Below are 24,037 nucleotides of genomic sequence, written 5' to 3'. Positions count from 1 at the left end.
TAACTTGAGCCTTCATAATGAAAAAAGTTTGTAGTTTAAATATAAGCAACAAAATTTAATATATTCAGTTTTTACATGTTTTGGACTTTACGGCATACTTTGTAGTTTCTGTTAGGGGTTGAATCTATGTATAGTTTGTGACAGTAAAGTGATATCCCGATAATCCGATAATCCTGGTTACTCTTAATTTTTACCCTTTTGACAATTAACCATCTAGTTAGTATTCTTGATCTTGTTGTGTACCTGAGAACTTTCTCTCCAATTGTATTTCATTCGTTCCTTGACAATGTGTAGTAAAGACGAAAGCGCTTGGATTTCTGACTATCATTTTCCTGTGGTACTCGCTTATTTAAAGAAGTCACGTGCATCTACTGTGATTTTTTAAGAATATATATGTGTGTGTGTGTGAACGCATATGCTTTTGTATATTTCATATATAAATCAGTTCCAGCCGTGACAACAAACACTCAGGCTGGGCTGCATTTATAAAGTAGCATGATAACCAGACGGCAGTTTCACAGAAGACAACTTCTTTTGATTTCAAAGGAAAAACCCATACAAATATCCGTTATAAAACGAGAGAAATATTAGCTGGGGTCGCATCGAGGCTTGAAAGTCTGTGAGATCGTTAAACATTTGTTCTGTTTTATTTATTAACTTTTTTTTTTTTTTTTTTAGTTAAAAGCTCTGTTACTGATACGGTACTTTTAATAGCATTGAGATTGTCAGTTTTTAAAAAATTTTTAATGGCATATTAAAGAACAATCTTCCGTCTAAATATTATCAGTAGAAAAATTGAGTTAATGAACATTGCAAATGTAATTTTAAAAATTTCTTGCTGTGATAAGTTTAAGATGAAAAAAAAAGCAGGAAATAAATAAAACATGAAAGCGAAGAATAAAAGTTGAACGTTGGTAAGTGAGTGAAAACTCAAAAAAGTAGAAAAAAAAAAGTCTCTCACGTTAACGAAAACCAGAGAATTGGAAGACTAAATTAAAAACGTATTGAAGTCCGTGAAAGACTGAGAGTTAAAAAAACAAAGCAAGAGAAGTTTCCGCCTCATACGCCGTCGACCAGAAATATGAGAGAAAAAGGTAAGAAACGTAGAACTCTCTCCCTATCCAAACTTTCGGGGGCGAAAAGTAAGGGAAAATTTTCAGAAAAACAGAATTGGGGACACAAGTTCTCCGGCACACGGGAGAATTGTTGAGTAGAGAGAGAGAGAGAGAGAGAGAGAGAGAGAGAGAGAGAGGAGAGTTTCATTTAAAGACAACTTTTGGATTATTGTTTTTGTAAGCTCCAAACAAGGACGTAATAGTTATCATAATAATCTCAATATGAAAGAGAAGCTGGTCTAAGTACGTGTCAGAGAGAGAGAAAGAGAGAGAGAGAGAGAGAGAGAGAGAGAGAGAGAGAGGGTGGGGGAGGGGAGTTTAATATCTAGACATAACTGTTTATAATAATAATCACAATACGAAAGAGATGCCGGTCTAAGAACTTGAAGAGAGAGAGAGAGAGAGAGAGAGAGAGAGAGAGAGAGAGAGAGAGAGAGAGAGAGGAGAGTTTAAATGTTCCAAACAGAGACATAACAGTTTTTATAGTAATAATCACAATATGAAAGAGAAACTGGTCTAAGTACTTGGAGAGAGAGAAAGAGAGAGAGAGAGAGAGGGGGGGGGGAGGGGTGATTTCATATGAAGACGAATCTGTGATAATGCTTTAAAGAATGATCCAACAAAGAGAAGAGGAGAGAGAGAGAGAGAGAGAGAGAGAGAGAGAGAGAGAGAGATTTCACTAGAAAACGAATTTGTGATTTCGATTAGAAGAACGATTTTCCTCAGAGAGAGAGAGAGAGAGAGAGAGAGAGAGATTTCACTAGAAAACGAATTTGTGATTTCGATTAGAAGAACGATTTTCCTCAGAGAGAGAGAGAGAGAGAGAGAGAGAAGTGTGTGGGTGGATGTGTGGGTGTGTGTACACCCGCCGTGTCGAGACACACGAAGAAGCATCTCGTCGGAGTGATAACGCCCCCGGTGGTTGCCATGGCAACCGTAAACAACTGCCAATCTCGAAAATCTTGTGAGTTCGAAAGGCATTAGGGATAATAGTCCGGGAGTGTCTTGGGAGTCAACTCTACGTCCTCTGATGTTCTCAAGGTGAAGAGAGAATTGAAGGCTGGTTTCCGTTTTATTATTTATTTATTACTGCTTTCTTTTTGTGTGTATTTAACTCTTTTTCTGTCAAGGTTTTTTATATATACTGAGTAACTGAATAATTGCTTTTATAGTCCACTTTTTACGAAGTTGTGTGTAGCACGAAAGTAGTTCTAATGCGTGTTGTACTTCTTATATAAAGTACATTATTCATTTAATCAATTATTCATTGATCCTTTCTTTCTGTCTTGCCCAATTTCTGTAATTTCTTGTAATTGAAGATCATATTCTTTGGAAGATTGAATTGCAGGTCTATGGCGCCTGTAGGCCTATCCATATGAAAATGGTTAATTTTCTGAATAATAATAATAATAATGATAATAATAATAATAAAAATAATAATAACAAGCGACTGAAGGGATAAAACCACAGGATGGAACACATCAAACACATAGATGAGATGAGATACAAATACCTGGGAATAATGGAAGGAGGGGATATAAGACACCAAGAGATGAAGGACACGATCAGGAAAGAATATATGCAGAGACTCAAGGCGATGCTCAAGTCAAAACTCAACGCCGGAAATATGATAAAAGCCATAAAGACATGGGCAGTGCCAGTAATCAGATACAGCGCAGGAATAGTGGAATGGACGAAGGCTGAACTTCGCAGCATAGACCAGAAAACTAGGAAACATATGACAATACACAAAGCACTACAACCAAGAGCAAATACGGACAGACTATACATAACACGAAAAGAAGGAAGGAGGGGACTACTAAGCATAGAGGACTGCGTCAACATCGAGAACAGAGCACTGGAGCAATATATAGAAAACAGTGAAGGACGAGTGGCTCAGACGTGCATGAAGAAGGACGTGATAAAAGTAGAGAAGACCAAGAAATATACAGAGAAGGAGAATGACAAGCAGAACAGAGGAATGGCACAAAAAATCAATGCACGGACAATACATGAGGCAGACTAAAGAACTAGCCAGCGATGACACGTGGATATGGCCACTGAGGGGAGAGCTCAAGAAGGAAACTGAAGGAATGATAACAGCGGCACAAGATCAGGTCCTAAGAACCAGATATGTTCAAAGAACGATAGATGGAAATAACATCTCTCCCATATGTAAGAAGTGCAATACGAAAAATGAAACCATAAACCACATAGCAAGCGAATGTCCGGCAATTTCACAGAAACAGTACAAAAAGAGGCATGATTCAGTGGCAAAAGCCCTCCACTGGAGCCTGTGCAAGAAACACCAGCTACCTTGCAGTAATAAGTGGTACGAGCACCAACCTGAAGGAGTGATAGAAAACGATCAGGCAAAGATCCTCTGGGACTATGGTATCAGAACGGATAGGGTGATACGTGCAAACAGACCAGGCGTGACGTTGATTAACAAAATCAAGAAGAAAGTGTCACTCATTGATGTCGCAATACCATGGGACACCAGAGTTGAAGAGAAGGAGAGGGAAAAAATGGATAAGTATCAAGATCTGAAAATAGAAATAAGAAGGATATGGGATATGCCAGTGGAAATCGTACCCATGATCATAGGAGCACTAGGCACGATCCCAAGATCCTTGAAAAGGAATCTAGAAAAACTAGACGCTGAAGTAGCTCCAGGACTCATGCAGAAGAGTGTGATCTTAGAAACGGCGAACATAATAAGAAAAGTGATGGACTCCTAAGGAGGCAGGATGCAACCCGGAACTCCACACTATAAATACCACCCAGTCGATTTGGAGGACTGTGATAGACAAAAAATAAATAAATAAATAAATAGATAAATAATGATAATTTCCGTCTCTGGTCACTTGGCATAGAAAAAAAATTTACGAGAAGAACTTTTGCTGTTACTTTTAATATTATTTCCAGTTTACACAAAGTTCGAGACGGCATATCTCGACCCTAGAAACGTTACGTATTGTCCCGAGTATTTGCGAATGGATATTGGTGGGAGAGAGAGAGCCTCAGTGGCGTGGTTGGTTTGGTGTTTGCTTTTCACTTCGGTGGTCGCGGGTTCGATTCTCGGCCATTCCATTGAGGAGTGAGAGATGTGTATTTCTGGTGATAGAAGTTCACTCTCGACGTGGTTCGGAAGTCAAGTAAAGCCGTTGGTCCCGTTGCTGAATAACCACTGGTTCCATTCAAAGTAAAAACACCATACAAACAAACAAACAAGTGAGAGAGAGAGAGAGAGAGAGAGAGCGTTTGCCCGGTTTGGAGGACGGCAAGTTTAAAAGGAATGTTCAATGGCCGTAGATAGCTTTTATATAGAAAAATGTTTGGAAATAGTTAGCTTTTTATTATTATTATTATTATTATTATTATTATTATTATTATTATTATTATTATTCAAAGAAACCTCATAATCACTTGAGTTAATAAAATGGAAAAGTAAATCCACAATAATATTATGTCTGTTTGATCTAGTTATTTAAAATACAAAGCAGAAATCTTTCAAGGACCTGCACGGTCCTCCTTGTCAATCTCTTACTTGACAAAGAGGACCGTGTAGGTCCTCGAAAGCTTTCTGCTTTGTATTTTAAATAACAAGATCAAACAGACATATTATTGTGGATCTACTTTAACATTATTATTATTATTATTATTATTATTATTATTATTATTATTATTATTATTATATCCTTCCAAGTAAAACAAGAGAAGAAGGCTTTAAAGTTCTATGAAAGTATCCATAGCATGGAATACCGCATTAAAAACAGCCATAGGATTCATAGCATAAATTCGAACGAAAATAATTAGTTAAACAAGAAAAATTCTCTCTCTCTCTCTCTCTCTCTCTCTCTAGTTTAGATGATAAGTGTTCCTCTCCAACTCTCGTATTTTGTTATGTCAAAAGAGACTGAACTTTATGCTTAAATTGATTTCCTTCTGACAGTCAAGCCCTTTTCTTTTTTTGTGATAAGTAAGTTTCCTCTATCTCAGATTTTTTTTCATGAATGAAGTGCTACTAAAAGGCAGTTCGTTAGGCCTACAGCCTATCTTTAAATTCGTAGCTTAAACATAGTTTCTGTTGTCCTTCATAATTCCAAGTCCTAAATCTAAAACCAAGTAGACTCCACCCTACTACCTCAGTTATTTTGTGAGGGAATGAACATGCCATTAGGCCTAAGCTCTTTCCTAATGCAGGTAATTGTTTTAAGGCCGAAGAGGAACTTTCTCTAGGCCTAAACACATCTCCCTTTTAATCCTACTTCCACCTCCTGGCTGATCGATGGTCGTGATAAAACGCAATTAATGGTATTTCTTGGATGGAGGAGATTTCATCTCGGGTCCTCGACGCATAGCCTCACGTTTTTGGAGGACTTTTCCTGCCGAGTTTTCGTGATCCTTTTTAAAGTGCCGGCGCGTGTCTGTCCTCCTCCTCCTCCTCCTCCTCCTCCTCCTCCTCCTCCTCCTCCTCTTCCTCCTCCTCTTATTCTTCTTCTTCTTCTTCTTCTTCTTCTTTGTTTAACGACTGATAAGATACGTCGAAGACTCACTGGTTCCCAAGGCGACGGGCCATCCCCTCAGAAGCGTTTTTGTTTAGTAATTAATCTGGTGTTTATTTTTATTCAAATTTTTATCTATGCTGTATACTCATTTTAGTTAGGTGCTTCTGGCACATAATCTCTTCAGAACGTTATTAAAGTCTGGTCTCTGTTATACAGGTAGAGAATTTGCAAGTGGGGCAGTTTGATATTTTGTTATAATGATTATTTTCTTTCCTTCTTATTGTTATTGATTTCGTAAATATCGCGAATTCAAATGACGAAGGGCATCAACATTTTACATTTCTTGCCCTGTGGTAGAGGTGCAAGAATGCTACCACCGTAGGTCCTGCGTGTCGTAATAGGCGACTATAAGGACAACTGCTGCCTTGCAGTCGTACTCTTTTTAGTAAAAGGCTAGGCCCACTGCCGATCACTGTGGAAACTGCTGCCTTGCAGTCTTACTCTTTTTAGTAAAGGGCTAGGCCCACCGCCGATCACTGTGGAAACTGCTGCCTTGCAGTCTTACTCTTTTTAGTTAAAGGCTAGGCCCACTGTCGATAACTGTGGAAACTGCTGCCTTGCAGTCTTACTCTTTTTAGTAAAAGGCTAGGCCCACTGCAGATAACTGTGGAAACTGCTGTCTTGCAGTCTTACTCTTTTTAGTAAAGGGCTAGGCCCACGCGATAACGTGGAAAACTATGTCTGCAGTCTATATAAAAGCTAGGCCCACTGCAGATAACTGTGGACTCCTGCTTGCAGTCTTACTCTTTTTAGTACACTAGGCCCACTGTCGATAACTGTGGAAACTGCTGTCTTGCAGTCTTACTCTTTTTAGTAAAGCTAGGCCCACTGCTGATAACTGTGGAAACTGCTGCCTTGCAGTCTTACTCTTTTTAGTAAAAGGCTAGGCCCACTGCAGATAACTGTGGAAACTGCTGTCTTGCAGTCTTACTCTTTTTAGTAAAAGGCTAGGCCCACTGCAGATAACTGTGGAAACTACTGTCTTGCAGTCTTACTCTTTTTAGTAAAAGGCTAGGCCCACCGCCAGTAACTGTGGAAACTGCTGTCTTGCAGTTTTACTCTTTTTAGTAGGCTAGGCCCACTGCAGATAACTGGAAACTATGGTCTTGCAGTCTTATCTTTTTAGCAAAAGGCTAGGCCCACCGCCAATAACTGTGGAAACTGCTGTCTTGCAGTCGTACTCTTTTTAGCAAAAGGCTAGGCCCACCGCCAATAACTGTGGAAACTGCTGTCTTGCAGTCTTACTCTTTTTAGTAAATGGCCAGGCCCACCGCCGATCACTGTGGAAACTGCTGCCTTGGAGTCTTACAATTGAGTAAAAGGCTAGGCCCACTGCCAATAATTGTGGTTGATGACAGCAAGGGAATGCGGTCGTAAAATCCCCTTTGCCAAACTATAAACCATCCCTGATGTTCTGAGAAAAGGCGCATCAGGCAACCGACCCCTTGGTGTAGGGATAACGGTGGGAAATAAGATCAACATTTTACTTTTTTTGCGAACGAATTTTTCTTATTGTAAAGATGACCTGTCATTAGAGTATACGTAATTTCTTTGAGGAAAATTAATGGTTCTGTGGATTTCGCTGACTTTTTTAATCAAATTCTTTTGTTTACCGTCACTATTTTCTCTCTCGGTCTTTATCATGATGGGCAAACACTCGACGGTCCTTGTAAGCAGTGGGACACGCTTGCAAACAATTTATGAAAATTGGTCTTGAAATTAAATTCCCTCCCCCGCCCCCCCCCTCTCTCTCTCTCTCTCTTCTCTCTCTGACGTACTTAGACCAGCTTCTCTTTCATATTGAGATTATTATACGTATTATGTCCTTGTTTGGAGCTGATAACAACAATCAAACCAAAAGTAGTCTTAAGTTAAACTCTCTCTCTCTCTCTCTCTTCTCTCTCTCTCTCTCTCTCTCGCAGTTTTTCGTATGAAAACTGAAAGTTGAATTCTACAGATGCTTTTTGAAAGATAATCGAATATATAACTGCAAATTATATAATTGTGGACGAACTATACAGTCACCTATAGAAATATAAGTCAACAACAACAACATGATAATCATGGTCACGTGACTAGGAATAGCATTAAGGTTTATTGTAGGGAAGAGAGAAGAATCATCGGTGCAGTTTTTCAATTTGGAGTGTTTTAATGTGCTTTTGTTTTGATTTATGCGTCGTTGTGTTAATTTTTCTAATAATTTTTCCATGATATTTATTGAAAATGTTTTATTTTGTTTATTTTGACCAGATTTCTGTTACTTTACTATAATGGGCGTTATGTCTGTCCGTCTGTCTTTCATTCAATCACGGCCAAACGGCTGGTCCGATGGGCATGAAACTTGGCAGGGTTATAGTGGGGACCCCTGAGATGGTTTACAATGGAGTTTCATCCTACCCCCACTCCCCCAAATTTGCTAGTTATAAAAATTCCGCTGTGAATTAAATATTCTGTCTTCGTCACTCTGTTCCTTGAATGTTAGTTATATTATTTTCTATATTTTACTTCAATTTTTTTGATTGAGCGTCATGTTATTGATCTAAATATAGTTATAATATTCTCTTTATTATTAACTTCACTTTATGTAGTTAGATTCATTCATTCTAAGTATTTATAAGTTCGACGTCAGGTCATTCACCGTTCCATTTTCGTCGGAGTTGACCCCGATGTAGGCCTATCTTTAGCCCATACTGAATCACCCATTCAGCCCGGATGAAAAGGCGCTGGCTCCCTTACGGGTCATTTATCTGCTCTCTCTCTCTCTCTCTCTCTCTCTCTCTTCTTCTTCTTTTCTTCTTCTTCTTCTTCTTCTTCTCTTTATCGAGTCATTCTTTAAAGCAATCAACTCAAATTTGACTTCAGATGAAATTCTTCTCTCTCTCTCTCTCTCTCTCTCTCTCTCTCTCTCTCTCTCTCTCAATCAGTTCTCCATTACTGTAAACATTGAGAAACATCGAAATGTTTCCTCTTGTCCCATTTTTTAATCAGAGGCAGACAGGAGAATCAATCTAATGTCCATACCTTGCCCAGACCCAAATAAAATGAGAAAAATTAACATTTACCAATACGGGAAAACAGAGACATGGAGAGAGTTCCAAAGTATGGACTCTTTAGCTTTTGGACAGCTACAGGGCTATTCGTTATTGGGAAATCTTACAGTCTCTGGATTGCAATCCAGGATTAATTTAGCAACTATATGGATTATACCATTCTGATGCAGGATTATCTGGATTTGCAGTCTCTCTCTCCTCTCTCTCTCTCTCTCTCTATATATATATATATATATATATATATATATATATATATATATATATATATATATATGTATACTATATATGTATATATATACATACATGCACTATAAATTGAAATATTTTATATATATATATATATATATATATATATATATATATATATATTTATTTAACATATATATACACGTATATATGAAAGCAATCTGAATAATTTCGAAGGAATTGCATTATTGCCAAAAATTATTATTTTGCGTTTTGGATTTTGGGTGTTGAATAACTTCGACAATTTCGTAGATGTATCGCGTGATTTGGAAACGCAGAAGGGATCTTGTCTGAGCAGTGACCTCCAAGGGTTCTAACCCTGTACGTATCCACCTTCGATGCATGTTTAGTACAAGCCCATTTGGTGATTACTGTCAAAACGTAAACAAAAGACTGTGAATATCTAGGAATGATCCCTCAAAAGGACCACGGAGGTCGACCTAAAGAGGTAATATAAGTCTATTGGGGGTGGGATACTAGTTCACTTCGTCCCCCCTATTGTCAATATTAGACTTGTGATGATGTTTATTGCTGCAGAAATGCTGTTAAAAATCATTTGGATTAAATGTATTAAACTACGGGTACGAATATATACAATATTTATATGAAATATATTGTCACTAACAATCACATAAATATATATTATATATATACTATATATATATATATATATATATTATATATATGTGTGTGTGTGTGTGTGTGTACAGATATACAATACAATATTAATAAACCTGATGATATTTCACAACTGTATTAGCAATTATGTTTTGCAGTATGCATCCAAATATGTAACACGTACACAACACTTATTATACATCGTTTACCTATTCTGTATCTCTCAACAGTTCTTTGTCCACTTATGGTGTTGTGAGCAGTTTAATTTTACTCTCTCTCTCTCTCTCTCTCTCTCTCTCTCTCTCTCTCTCTCTCTCTCTCTCTCTCTCTCTCTCTCTGATGACTTTATGTCGTCATGGACATTTCGCCCTAACTAGGAAAATTCTTTTGGGCGAGAAAGCATTGAGTAATAGATGCATCTCTCGCTGCAATTAGCGACGGTGATTTTGCTGATGGGAATTTAATGCCTGCGGCGAGTTTTCCTATTCTGTGCTTTTAATTTTGTTGCGTGCTAATGCATAGCTTAGGAAAGGTGTTGTATATATTTATATACATATACATATATGTATATATATGTATATATATATATATACACGTATATATATATATATTATATATATATATATAAAGGTAATGCCATGGAGGAAAATGAAAAAGCGAGAACTGCCGAGATCTTTCGGTCTTAACGACCCTTCACTTACGGGGCAAGACTGATCAGAGCAAAGAGAAACACAGTACAGGTAAGCATACAAACGGACAATACAGGATTAACAAAAGGTCCAATTCACTTCAAAAAAACGAAAAAACAAAAAAAAATGCCCGTGGGCTAGATTAATGATTTAGAAGCAGTCAACCCACACATGGTCACAGGTAATTTAGGCAGAAAACAACACATTTTGTTTAAAGAACAATAAGCATATAGAAACTGACATTACAAAAATAGTAAAATTTCGAAGGCTAGATTAATTTTTCTCCTTGGCATTACCTTTATTCATACATAGCATCACGTTTTATATATTTCATGATCATGTTATTCATTTATATGCATGTATATATATCATATATATATTTTGTACTGATCTGTATATATGCAAATATATGTATTTATATCTACTTATAAATGTGTATATATAATGTGATTTTCTGCAGGTATTTTGGTATGCATCTTAACAATGGCTGCGATAGCTCCTCAGTTAATCTGAAAGATTCAGATTAAACGGACCATTAATCGTTCTGCCGCTCCCGGGAACTGAACCCGAGACCCCCCTTTCTCATAAGACGAGTGTCATAACCACTAGACCGTTAGACCCCATTAACCTGAGAGCAATCCCGAGATTAAAGCTTTAGTTCTGTACCTGGTGGTTAGTTAATTGTCGTGGGTTGCAGGCATAGCTTGGAAGGAATAGGGGTAGTAACCTTATCGCAAAAGTTGTTGACTAAGAATAGAAGAAAATGGATAAAAACGGCAAAAAAAAAACGAGAATACATGTAAATATTTATGCATATAGTTGTGAGAGCTCCTCATTGGCATGATCGGTTTGGTCTTGGCCTGCCACCTCGGTGGTCGAGAGTTCGATCCTTGGTCATTCCATTGAGGGGTGAGAGATGTGTGTTTCTTGTGATAGAAGTTCACTCTCAACGTGGTTCGGAAGTCACGTAAAGCCGTTGGTCCCGTTCCTGAATAACCACTGGTTCCATGCAACGTAAAAACACCATACAAACAAACAAACAATATAGTTGTGAATGCGTTTGTAATGATACACGTTCGGTTTACTGAAGTAATTAACGCACAGCTATTAATATGTATGTATGTATGTATGTATGTATGTACGTATGTATGTGGATGTGTGTGTGTAGCACTGTTTATTGGTAAATTCTTCCCCTTCGGTGTAAGTTATTCCCAACGTATAGTGAATTCGACTTTAAACGAGATCTGTGTCATAATATTTGTGAATACAAATTAAGCCATCAGTGTACCTGTGATACATACATATATATGTATATGTATATTTATTATTTGTGTGTGTGTGCCATATCAGTACGTCTATATAAATGTTCATATGTTTGGTTCTGTAGCTGTGTATACACTGTAACACTGATATACAAATTACGTAGTCATATATATATATTATATATATTATATATATATATATATATATATATATATATATGTATACATACACACACACACACACACACACATATATATATATATATATATATATATATATATATATATATATATATATATATATGAAACTCTCTCTATATCAATTTATAAAACTGTTTATATATAGCTTATTGAGAAAACTTTGGATTCTTTGCCATAGATCTGGATTTAAGTAAAAACTTATTAATTTAGGATTTGAGGCTCTCAGAGTGGACGGTGCCGTTTGTATGAACGAATTAAGTGTTTAGTAAAAGTTCCTTTATGGTGAGAATTTAGAGTTTTGAAAAGTAGAAGTGTTTTATGTTAATTGCTGAATTGTAACTAGAAGTTTCTTTCTTATGGTTTCAGAATGTTTCGTAAGGTTGTATGTGTATACGTTTGTTTGTCTGTCTGAGAGAGAGAGAGAGAGAGAGAGAGAGAGAGAGAGAGAGAGAGAGAGAGAATGAATATCACTTCTTTCAACCAAGGTAATTATTGTATACAAACACAGATCCACGCGTTCAACCTCACTTATCTTTAGGCTAATTGTCTTTGTCATTCAGCTATTTCACTCACAAGAACAAACAGCAACAACAACCACAAAAACAAACAACAAGAACAAACAACAAACAACTAAAACAACTATAAACAACAGGAAACACAAAGTTGTCCCTCTCCACCGCCTCATTACTCTGATATAGAGGAAATTGACCTCAGGAGACAATACTCTTGGGGGAAAGGTTTAAGTTGACGTAGTTTTTTCCTTTTGGGTTTACAGCTCTCTCTCTCTCTCTCTCTCTCTCTCTCTTTGTGGAATCGTTTTTCAAAGCAATCATCACAAATTTGTCTTCAAATGAATCACCTCCTCTCTCTCTCTCTCTCTCTCTCTCTCTCCTCTTTCTCTCTCTCTCGTCTCTCTCTCTCTCTTTTTCTCTCCTCTTTCTTTTTTGGTACGGTACTTAGCAGCCAGTTTTCTTTCTTTCATAAAATGATTATGCGTAATGATAACTATTATGTCTGTATGGAACTTCTGAAAACAATATCCAGAACTCTTCTTCATTATTAACAACAACAACATCTCTCTCTCTCTCTCTCTCTCTCTCTCTCTCTCTCTCTCTCTCTCTCTCTCTCTCTCTCTCTTTTGTACGTACTTAGACCAGTTTCTCTTTTATAAAATGATTATGATGATAACTGTTATGTCTCTTTTGGAACTTCTAAAATCAATAATCCAAAAGTCGTCTTTAGGTTAAACTCTCTCTCTCTCTCTCTCTCTCTCTCTCTCTCTCTCTCTCTCTCTCTCTCTCTCTCTCTCTCTCTGTAGGTGCAATCCTACATAGGAGCCCATTAATTACAGAACTTCTTGGCTGCCTACCTCATCACGAATAATATACTTTGGTTAATTAACAGAGGGACGTGAAAATTACCCTCGTGATATTACATGAACATTGCTTTAATTAACTGGATTTATTGCGAATAAGTCTTTACGGCCTACACGAAGTGGGCCTCTTAATGCTGAACAAACATCACGAAAAGGAATGTGCGTTAGCCCGGTGAATAGATGATTTTATGACGAACATTCGTTTTAGTGATTTATATTCGATGAGCTTCGTTGTAGAGGTTAACTTTAGGTTAACTTTATAACGAACAAGCTTTGCAGCCATGTACGAACCTTTCATACGTCGGAAATAGGTTATTTTGTTTGTTATAACTGATTTTGTAACAATCAAATAAACAATCCTTGCAATCATGTACGATGATTTGATTTGATGGTTTATATGTAAGGTAAACTGATATTGTAAGGAACCTATAGAGTCTAGTTTAAAGTTGCTAATCTTATCATAGCGCCTCAGTGGAGTGGTCGGTATGGTGTTGGCTTACCACCTCGGTGGCCGCGAGTTAGATTCTCGGCCGTTCCACTGAGGGGTTAGAGATGTGTATATTTCTGGTGACAGAAGGTCACTCTCGACGTGGTTCGGAAGTCACGTAAAGCCGTTGGTCCCGTTGCTGAATAACCATTTAACCATTGTTCCATGCAACGTAAAAGCACCATACGAGCAAGCAAGCTAATCTTATGAGATGCCGCCCCACCCATCTTTGGCTGACGAATGAGTTACTGCAAATTTTTCCCAGTTATTGCAATGTTCAGATATTTGATTTACGTGAAAAAATATATGGTAAGGTGCAATGACTGTCTTCATATCCTAGCATTTTTATGAGGTATTGAGTTGAATGGAAGAACCAGTTAGAACTGAGTGAATCGGCTGCATTTCTTGCACTGAATGTCTGTCTTTTAAAGTCGTGGTTAGGTTTTGTTAAGCAGTGAAAAATTTATTGTGAGGTCACAGCAGATATTACGTAATCCAGTATTAGGATGCTGGCCGAGTCTCAAGCTAATTTTTAGGTGAACTGTAGATGTTCTGTGGAGGAAAACCTATTGTGAATTTCAGCTGTTAATGGAAATGGTAAATGTTATTCGAAAAACCAATACGTGAAAGATACAGTAACCTAAGAAAAAAAAAAAAAAAAAAAAAAAAAAAAAAAAAAATAGGACACTGAAGGGAAGGAAAAAGTTCCTTTACTTTCGTTCAAGAAACCGAACGAAAGCAAGTAATTGAATATCGAAAAGTAAAAAAAAAAAGGAAAAAAAAAAACAGGTGGCCATTGGCCCGAGTCAGCCCGATGCTCATTACAAAGGAAAAGCCATTTGGTTGCCGTTGCAAGCAGTTGCTTTGAAGTCATTTGGCTCTAAAGTTGCCCAGCCAAGCAGTAGTACCAAATTCGCCTGGGAGAGCGAAGCTTTCTCTTAATGGTATTGCTCTGATGGGCGTGGGCGCCAATGCCCGCACGAGCGAACACTCAGATACGAGACTTCGTATGTATTAATATACAGAGAATATTTATTTATATACATATTTATAGGTACGAATTCAATACCTACAAAGTGGCGCATTCTCAATGATCGGCAGACACCGTGTCGGTTTCAATTCATTCATATATGTATACGTATACAGGCGCGTGCATCACGCATATACATACATATGAACAGTTCTGATGTAAAACAGGGTCATACATATCGATGGAATTTGAAGGGACACGTACGGTATCCATCTGCATTAAATGGTCTCAACAGCCCAGGGATGGCCATAAACTGGTTACAGTATGGTAAAACAAGGAGGTTTTTCATATTAAAATCACTCTTACGACTAACTTCATAAAATGTTTTTCTTGCTTTACAAAAAGCCCTGTCAATAAAATCACAAGGGTATCTAAGGTTGTTGCAATGTCTCGGACCTTCTGAAGCTCAGCTTCGAGGAAGTCAGGGCAACTGACCCGCAGTGCCCTTTAAAAAAATTATAGATATATATATATATATGGGTGTGGTGGTGTGTTGTGTGTTGTGTGTATATATATATATATGGTGTGTATGTATGTATGTTTGGGATTAACTTGCTCGCAAATTGAATTACAGTTTAATTCGCCTCCCCCCCGGCCATGAAATCGAATCTATTGTTTTTTTTTTTTTTTTGTTTTTTTTTTTTTGTTTTTTTTTTTTTTTTAAGTTGGTTAATGGGTGACATTTGACTTAAAGCACTCAGCGTTCAAACAGTTAAGTGTATTTAATTTATTGTTACTCATATATATCAAGCCTTTTTACAACCCAAAAAAAGGCTTTGAATCTATTCATGGTCATATAAGGTGCACTCCTAATGTATAAGTTCCTTTAAATATGGTTCTTCTCAAGGTATACTGTATACTGAATTTGATTTTAATATATTATTTATAACTAAATACTTGAAATGACCCACACACACACACACACACACACACACAAACACACTTCAGGTACACTCGCGGAATCATACTTGGAATGAATATTCGTATATGAATAAATCATGTCAGGGGCAATATTTCTAGTGCTCTTCACTGTATTTTTTTAATTTATATATATATATATATATATATATATATAGTATATATATATATATATATATATATATATATGTGTCTACAAATAAAGTTACAGAAGAATACACTTTATTGATTTACACCTTAATGTAGTTATTTATTCTTAACACGGCATTCCTGGGTACACCTGTCCCATCTGACCTCTGTATTCCAATATGTGGAATAGTCCACTTATTCTTTATCCCTTTATCCATTTCCCTGCCTCTTTCCAGAAGGGCTTTGTAATACCGTAAGAATAGACTTCTATTGAAGCGTAGCTTTTCGTGTATTTTAAGCGTTGATGGTGGGAAGCCCTAACAGTCATATGCCCCTTAACAACACAGATATTTTGTTATATGTTGTAACGGTGGAGGCTACAGTAAATTGTTTCTCGTTCGTTTTGTTGCAGAACGTTTTTTTTATGGCTGTAGCATTCTTTGGCCCGGTTGAATTACGTCCTTAAACTTGATCATACTTATCATAGAATTAAACGCACATGTACATATATATATATATATATATATATATATATATATATATATATATATATATATATATATATATATATATATATATGTATATATATATATATATTATATATGTATATATATATATGTATGTTTGTATGTATGTATGTATGCTTGTATATATATTTATACGCATCTCGATTCACAGATAAATCCAGTACTCGAGGAATCCCCACCACGGATAGCTATGTAAATATATATCAACAGTGAAAATCGTTAATGTGCCGATTGCGTCAGTCTTCCTTTGAATTTCATTTCGTTTCCTTTCTTCTTCGGTTGTTCCTTGTGTATAATTTCGTCAGTGGATTCTCCTTCCTCTTATTTATTTTGTTATTTCTTCTTTCTCCATTTAGACATTACCTTTGCGAGGATCTGCCGTGGGCTTTAGTGGCCTCTCTGGTGTTTTCATACGAGTATCGACGCATTTTGTACAGGAATGAAAGTATTGATAGTTTTGGGTTACTCTGTTTGAATGTGTTTAGGTAATATTTTTATTGACAATGGTGTAAAGAAAACCATGTTGATATATAGATGTATATTATGTGCTGGTGTATAGAAGCTTTTGCGTTTTTTATAGAGACCTTTCAGCTTATTATTATTAGTTATTAGATTATTATTATTATTATTATTATTATTATTATTATTATTATTATTATTATTATTGGAGAAACAAATCCAAAGTTATGTAGATGTACATATATTTAAATTTAAAACTTTAAGGATAGCTCTCGGGAATCTGTTCGGTTCCCCTTATCAATCTGACTGATAAGGGGAACCGAACAGATTTCCCGAAAGCTATCCTTGCAGTTTAAATTTAAATGTGTGTACATTTACAAATGTGGATTGTTTCTCCATTTGAAGACTCGTGCTACTATGAGGATTTTATTATTATTATTATTATTATTATTATTATTATTATTATTATTATTATTATTATATTATTATTATTATTATTATTAATTATTATTATTATTATTATTATTATTATTATTATTATTATTATTATTATTATTATTATTATTATTATTATTATTATTATTATTCAGAAGATGAACCCTATTCATATGTAACAAGCCCAACACAGGGACCAACGACTTGAAATTCAGGCTTCCAAAGAGTACGGTGCTCATTAGACAGTAAGAGAAGGCAAAGGGAAATGCAGAAAGAAGAGATATCGCTAATTAAAAAGAGAAAATGTGTAAGTAAATGGATATATACTTATTAAATGGTAAGGAGGATACCATCAGGGTAGTGAGATAAGCTGAAATCCTCACTGATCTTAACCTTAGGAAGCATATTAAAACTAAGTCAGAGTTTCTCAGACGGCGAGAAGATAATACAAATCTGTTATCATAAAGGATTTCTTTGTTCCAGAAGAAGACGCCATGTTTATTGGAGATGATGTTAAAATCCAAGGATATCTCCTGAATATGTATAATAATAATAATAATAATAATAATAATAATAATAATAATAATAATACTGTACGTTTAACAGCTACCACCAAGGCTTTGGCGTCGCTTGTGTCACCGAGACGCTTTTTGCGTCTTCCCTGAAAATTACGTTTTTCCATGACGTGAGAATCTGATTTCGTGAAGAATGCGTCACTGAAACGCATACGTGGGCCATGGTGACAAATGACCTTTTGTTTCATTGATTGAATTAGACATCGTTGAAACGAGAATGAATGGTAGATGAAAATGCGTTTGGTTACGACGTACGTAAATACTTTAATGAATGAAGTGTACGTCAATAAAACGTGCGTATGTCGTAAATCTGAACGAATTACGTTTTGATACGTTGCATTATACTGATTTAACAAAGAAATATGCTTCATTGAAAGATGCTCAAGTTTGTGATCGATTACGTTTTCTTGCGATGCGTGAGGCTGGTTTAATGATAGAAATATGCGTCATGGCAACGCATGTACGTCGTAGATTTACTAGTGTATTTGATGCGACGTCTGATGTCGACTTATTGAAAGAATTAATCGTCCCTGAAACGTAAGTACGTATGGGTATTCTTTTAATAATAAATCTCTACATTTCATGAGGAAATTATACGTCACTTAAATGCATATATATATGACAAACTATCCATTTCTTTATGCATTACAAAATATACATTTCTTTATGCATTATATATTACAAAATATCCATTTCTTTATGTATTACAAAATATACATTTCTTTCTGTAACCGATTAATTGAAAATATTCATTTATGAAAAGAACAGACGTCGCAGGGAGAGATACATTTTCAAATCGAACGCGTCTCTGATCTCGCAAAAGGACTTTAATGTCGAGAAATCGATCAGTTGTATTGGAAAACGCTTGGCTGCTGAAGGCAGCTTATCTCTTGGACCTGACGATGCTTTTATGTTTTAAAAACGAAACGTTGATAAGGAAACTCGATTATTCGTCATTTTTACTGTAGCGTTGGTATCTATGACTCTTGGTGTTGATTTACTTTGCAAGTGACCTTTATGCAAAAATGAATGAAAATAAAAAGCAGTATTCAAGTCATTTTTATTTCTCGATACTTTTTAATTCGTACTTCATAAGTGGGGCGAATTAGATCATAAAGTGTTTGTTTCTTAGATGTCTTGAGATAAAAAAGGACATTTTTCATTAACTTTGAGTATTTGACCATATGTCGAATGTTACCATGTCAGTAGATTGATTATACGGTGAATGTTTATTACACGAAATGGGATAAGTATAGGACATATATTTAGTTATATAAAAGGATTTAAACGGCGGTTAAGATGCCCCTCTCACTCCTTCGGTGCCCAATCTAATCCTCCACGAAGGCAAATCACAAAGAATGCCCTCAGACGACGAGGGGAAAACCAGGTCGACGAACATCGTGGCATCGGTTACTTTCCAAATGAGTTAAACGGCAGAATATGAGCGCCGACGAACATTTCCTCCCAATCGATAATTATCGAAATCACAGACAAAGCCCCTCGCGGTAAACGTGACTCAAAAACCAAATCAACTGATAACCGTCAGGTGAACTTGACAAAAAAAAAAAAAAAGTCCCCTTTTGACGTAACCGTCGTGTTGGTCACTTCCCGCCATTTGCCAAAAGAGAGAACCAAAAAAAAACCTTTCACTCGCACCGCAGAGATATCCTCACATCCTACAGACTCGACAACGAAAGCAAAGGAAGCGACGAGTATCCTACCTAGTTCCTCCGCGGCGGTATTCCTGAGCCTCGCCTCCACCACCCGTTATACCAACGGCGTGCAACCACCGACTACCGAGGGCGCGCGACCATCCCCCCAAAAGCTGTTAAAGTTGTCCTGCTGCCGTGACCTCCTCCTCCTCCCCTTCCTCCTCCTCCTCCTCCTTCCCTCTTTCTCTCCTGCTGTGGCTTGCGCTGCCCCTCCATGCCAGGCTTCTGTGTGACGTCCTGTCTATAGCTTCATTTATCTGTCCGTTTATGCATCTATTTAGCTGAGGATTTCTCCTCGTTTTTTTACTGCTGACTTAGGCCTATGTTGTTTCCTGAAGTACCCGTAGGATATCCGTCTCTCTGTCCTTCCTTCCCCCACCCCCTCTCTCTCTCTCTCTCTTCTCTCTCTCTCTCTCTCTTTCTCTCTCTCTCTCTCATGCATCCTGCGTACATGTGACCTCAGTCGAGTCCTCAGTGACCTTCGTGCGTTGCTGTTCCACAAATGTATTGTCACATCTGTTGGCACGACGCCCAACGAGTTCGCTGCCCGGAACGGGGGTCGTACTTTCCCCTCTACTTAACTCTCATCCTTATGGCCATACAGGACACGAATCAGTGGGCGGGCTGCTAAAGATTTAATATCGATACGTTTTTAGAACCATTACACACAGCTCTTCATGCGAAGCTGAATTGGGGACATCCATGGTTGAAGATTTTCTCATTTGTATTTCACAATAAGTTCCCCTCCTGAGCGAGATTCCATAACCCCCGACTGTCATAGTACCACCCCGGCGTGTCATCATCGTTATGTGTTCCCGTCCATCTGAAATTACCCGAGGGGGGTGGGGGGGGGGGGGGGGGGGGGGGGGGGGGGGGGGGGGGGGGGGGGGGGGGGGGGGGGGGGGGGGGGGGGGGGGGGGGGGGGGGGGGGGGGGGGGGGGGGGGGGGGGGGGGGGCCTGTTACTCTAGGTCGGAGAGAGAGAGAGAGAGAGAGAGAAGGAAGGGGGGGGGGGGGCGGAGGGGTCGGGATGGGTACTACATCTTATGGTTTATGGTGTGTCGTCGAGGCGGTCGTATGATGAGACCGTATTCTTGACGCTTTTTGTTTCTTATTTTTATTTATTTATTGTCTCTTAAATGCGTACTTTTATTCGTGTTATGAATTATTTTTAAACTCTCTCTCTCTCTCTCTCTCTCTCTCTCTCGTAATTGTTTTTCATTTAATTGTATCCTGGATTGTTATTGTAAGATTGTCTATTCGTTCGTGGCGATAATAGTAATAATAATAATAAGAAGAAGGAGAAGGAGAAGAAGAAGAATAAGAAGAACTAATATTATGAGTAGTGTAAGATTGTCGTTTAGTTTATGGCGATAATAATAATAATAATAATAATAATAATAATAATAATAATAATAATAATAAGAAGAAGAAGAAGAAGAAGAAGAAGAACTATTATTATGATTAGTGTGAGATTGTCGATTAGTTTATGGGATAATAATAATAATATGAAGAAGAAGACACTGATGAATTATTGTTATTAATATTATTGAAATGTGACTGCATTCGCAGGAAACCATCCAAAAAAGGGCCACTAATCCTCCCGGTCAAACATTTCGGCGGCCACACGAGACGGTCAGTGTCAAGGGCGAATCGCAGTCTTCCTTTCTTTGTTTCGTCGTTTCTCTCTCTCTCTCTCTCTCTCTCTCTCTCTTGCTTCTTTTTCGGAGGTTCTTTGGAGTTTTTTTTAGTAGAAAGTTTCTTCAGTTTACGATCCTTCTACTGCCACTTATGTATGTATGTATGTATATATGTATGTATGTATGTATATAGGATTACTCGAGAAGGGTTTAACCATTCTAAATGAGGTTGCTAACCTCATTCCTTTCCCAGTTTAAAACCCACAGTCATCTTTTAACTACCAGGTATATATCGAATATCTTATATATGACGTAACCACAGTCAGATTGAACGGAATACTCTTAAATCCTTCTGCCTCGTCTGGGAGTTGAATTTGGGCGAAGGCTGGCGTGTATGTGCGTATACATGTATGTATGTATATATGTATAAGTTACGAATAGAGAGGAAAACACAATAATATTAAATCACTTCTCGTCATGATCTTGTAGTTACAACTTGATGATAATTGATGTAGCATCACTACTTGTCATTGTTGTTTTTGTTGATGTTGTTGTGGTTGTTCTTGCTGTTGTTGTCGTCGTTGCTGTTCCTGATGAGATCGTTGTCTTTCTTTTGTGGTGCTGCTGTTATTAATGGCGCCGGAATGAATAATGGTCGTGGGGTGAGCTCGGAACCGTCTGATGAATATCCTCCTTTGAGTATTATGGCGCCCTCCACCCCAACTCTCTCTCTCTCTCTCTCTCTCTCTCTCTCTCTCTCTCTCTCTCTCAGCGGTCCAGGAGGTAAATAATACTTGAAATGCGGTTAGAATATGAAAACAAATTCATTTTCCCGAGATGTCATCGAACACCGAGACCTCTCCCTGAAAAAATCGGGGCGCCATAGGCCTATCTCAAAACTAACCGTAGAATGTTCCTGAAAATAATTGCATAATGTTTCCCACACCCAAGTTACCATTAAATTCCTTGTTAACGTAACGTAAATTACCCATCCTAACCTAACCTAACCTAGCGTAGGGGCATGGCAAAGTAAAACCGGGGCTGGTGCAATACTAGTAGACATCTCAGGAATTTGATGCCAGGGGAATTCCACGATTAAATGAGAGAGAATTTGAGAGAATTAGTCGATGAGTCCTACACAGGATTGTGTATAAATTAAGAGAGAATTTCAGGATAACGTCCGTTATGATTTGTTCATTCATACCGAGAGAATCTCTGCCAAGTTCGAGAGTGTTTCCTGGGTCTATAAAGAGAATTTCTGAATGTATATCGAGCGTATTTTCGAGTAGATGAGAATACTGGGTGGTGTCCATGAGTATGACTTGATAAACGCTGAGAATTTTTTGTGTAATATACGAGAGAATTTTTGGTGAGATACCAGAGAATTTCGAGATGAATTCTGTACAAAATTCTGGAAGTTTTCGAGGTGTCTGAGTAGGTAGATTTGTGAATCTTGGATGAATTCCAATGGAATTTTTGTACTGAAGTACAGATAAATCTCTCTCTCTGCTTCAGACCTGTGTCTTTAGTGATTGACACTGAGGTACACTGACTATTCCACTATGTTATGGTGGATAAGTCAGCTGCCTGACTTTGCATTACAATCCAGAAGGTGCAAGACCGAATCCTGGCCGATCAGATGAAATTGTCGTTTCCCTTTGTGTGTAAGTTGTAAAGTTAGTTTTATGTTAATTGGTGTAGATATATGTATATATATAGTATATATACATAAATATATAGCTCAGTGTAATGAGTCATGAGTCAATCCATATTAGCAATGATCATGAAAGGGAAGAGGACACACAGGTGTATTACAGGCTGTCTTTATTCCGACGTTTCGTAAATGTCCAATTAATTACATCATCAGGGCTGTTAAAATGAAAAATTAAATTCCTAGTAAAATAGTCAAAACAAAACTAAAAATGATGAAATGTAAAAGTTGAAAATGATTTCGTACACATTTTAAAGAGTAATTTTCAACTTTTATATTTAATAAGTAGTTACCTGATGAGTATTTTTACTAGGAATTTTATTTTTCATTTTAACAGCCCTGATGATGTAATTAATTGGACAGTTACGAAACGTCGGAATAAAGACAGCCTGTATACATCTGTGTGTGTCCTTTTCCCTTTAATGATGATAATAGATATATACGTACATACACACACACACACATCCTACACATATATATATATATATATAATATGTATGTATATTAATGTAACTATATATATATATATATATATATGATTAATATATGCAAACTGTGTCTGTATTTACCACGTACACACACATACACACACATCAACACACACACACAAATGCAGATAACCGTATGTCCGAAAAATTCAAATGTTGTTATCCCAGAACCTTCAAATGACAAGAAGCCATTACTATATTGCTTCATTTGTTAAAGCTCCGATCGTCCAAACCCAATTTCCCTGCTTGTGTGTGTGTGTGTGTGTGTGTGTGTGCGAGCGCGCGTGCGTGCATGCGTGTGTGTGTGATCAATACCGCAGATCACCGATATCACTGATGACGTCACAGACCATTGCCTTACAAGCCTCTCTTTCGAGTCGAAAGGTTAATTGTTTCAGCCTTCACCTCCCCACCAAACTACCTCTCCTGACACGACCCAACCCCCCCCCCCCCTCCCCCACCTCGATTGTAGAACAGATAGAACTTCACCTGGTAAAGACTTTCCCGAAGCAGTGATTATTTTTTTATATGTCTTTTTTTTTTTTGTATTTGTTTGCCACTAGAATTCAATATTACAGCTTTAAGAGAGAGTTTTTGTTTCTGCTACCTTTTTTTATAATTGATTTCAACCTTGACTTGGATCAGTAACTGATTTATTTTCAGTTTCGTAAAATAACTACGTTTAGATGGATTAAATTTTATAGTCTTATTGTTTCATAACTAAAGGAGACCATAAATTTATACAATTTAATTTGGCTAACCTTAAATAGAATAAAAACTACTGAGGTTAGAGGGCTGCAA

At 37.2% G+C, this 24,037-nt stretch overlaps 1 pseudogene; it reads right to left on the bottom strand.

Annotated features, from left to right (window-relative positions):
• The window catches only part of LOC135205770 (sodium-dependent neutral amino acid transporter B(0)AT3-like), a 118,386-nt pseudogene extending 98,860 nt beyond the window's left edge, over nucleotides 1-19,526 (bottom strand).
• Between the last annotated feature and the right edge of the window lie 4,511 nt (nucleotides 19,527-24,037).

Source organism: Macrobrachium nipponense, chromosome 24, assembly GCF_015104395.2.
Source record: "Macrobrachium nipponense isolate FS-2020 chromosome 24, ASM1510439v2, whole genome shotgun sequence".
NCBI classification, from domain to species: Eukaryota; Metazoa; Arthropoda; class Malacostraca; order Decapoda; family Palaemonidae; genus Macrobrachium; species Macrobrachium nipponense.
The sequence above is the reverse complement of the archived record's forward strand: the minus strand, read 5'-3'. Positions and strand labels throughout refer to the sequence as shown.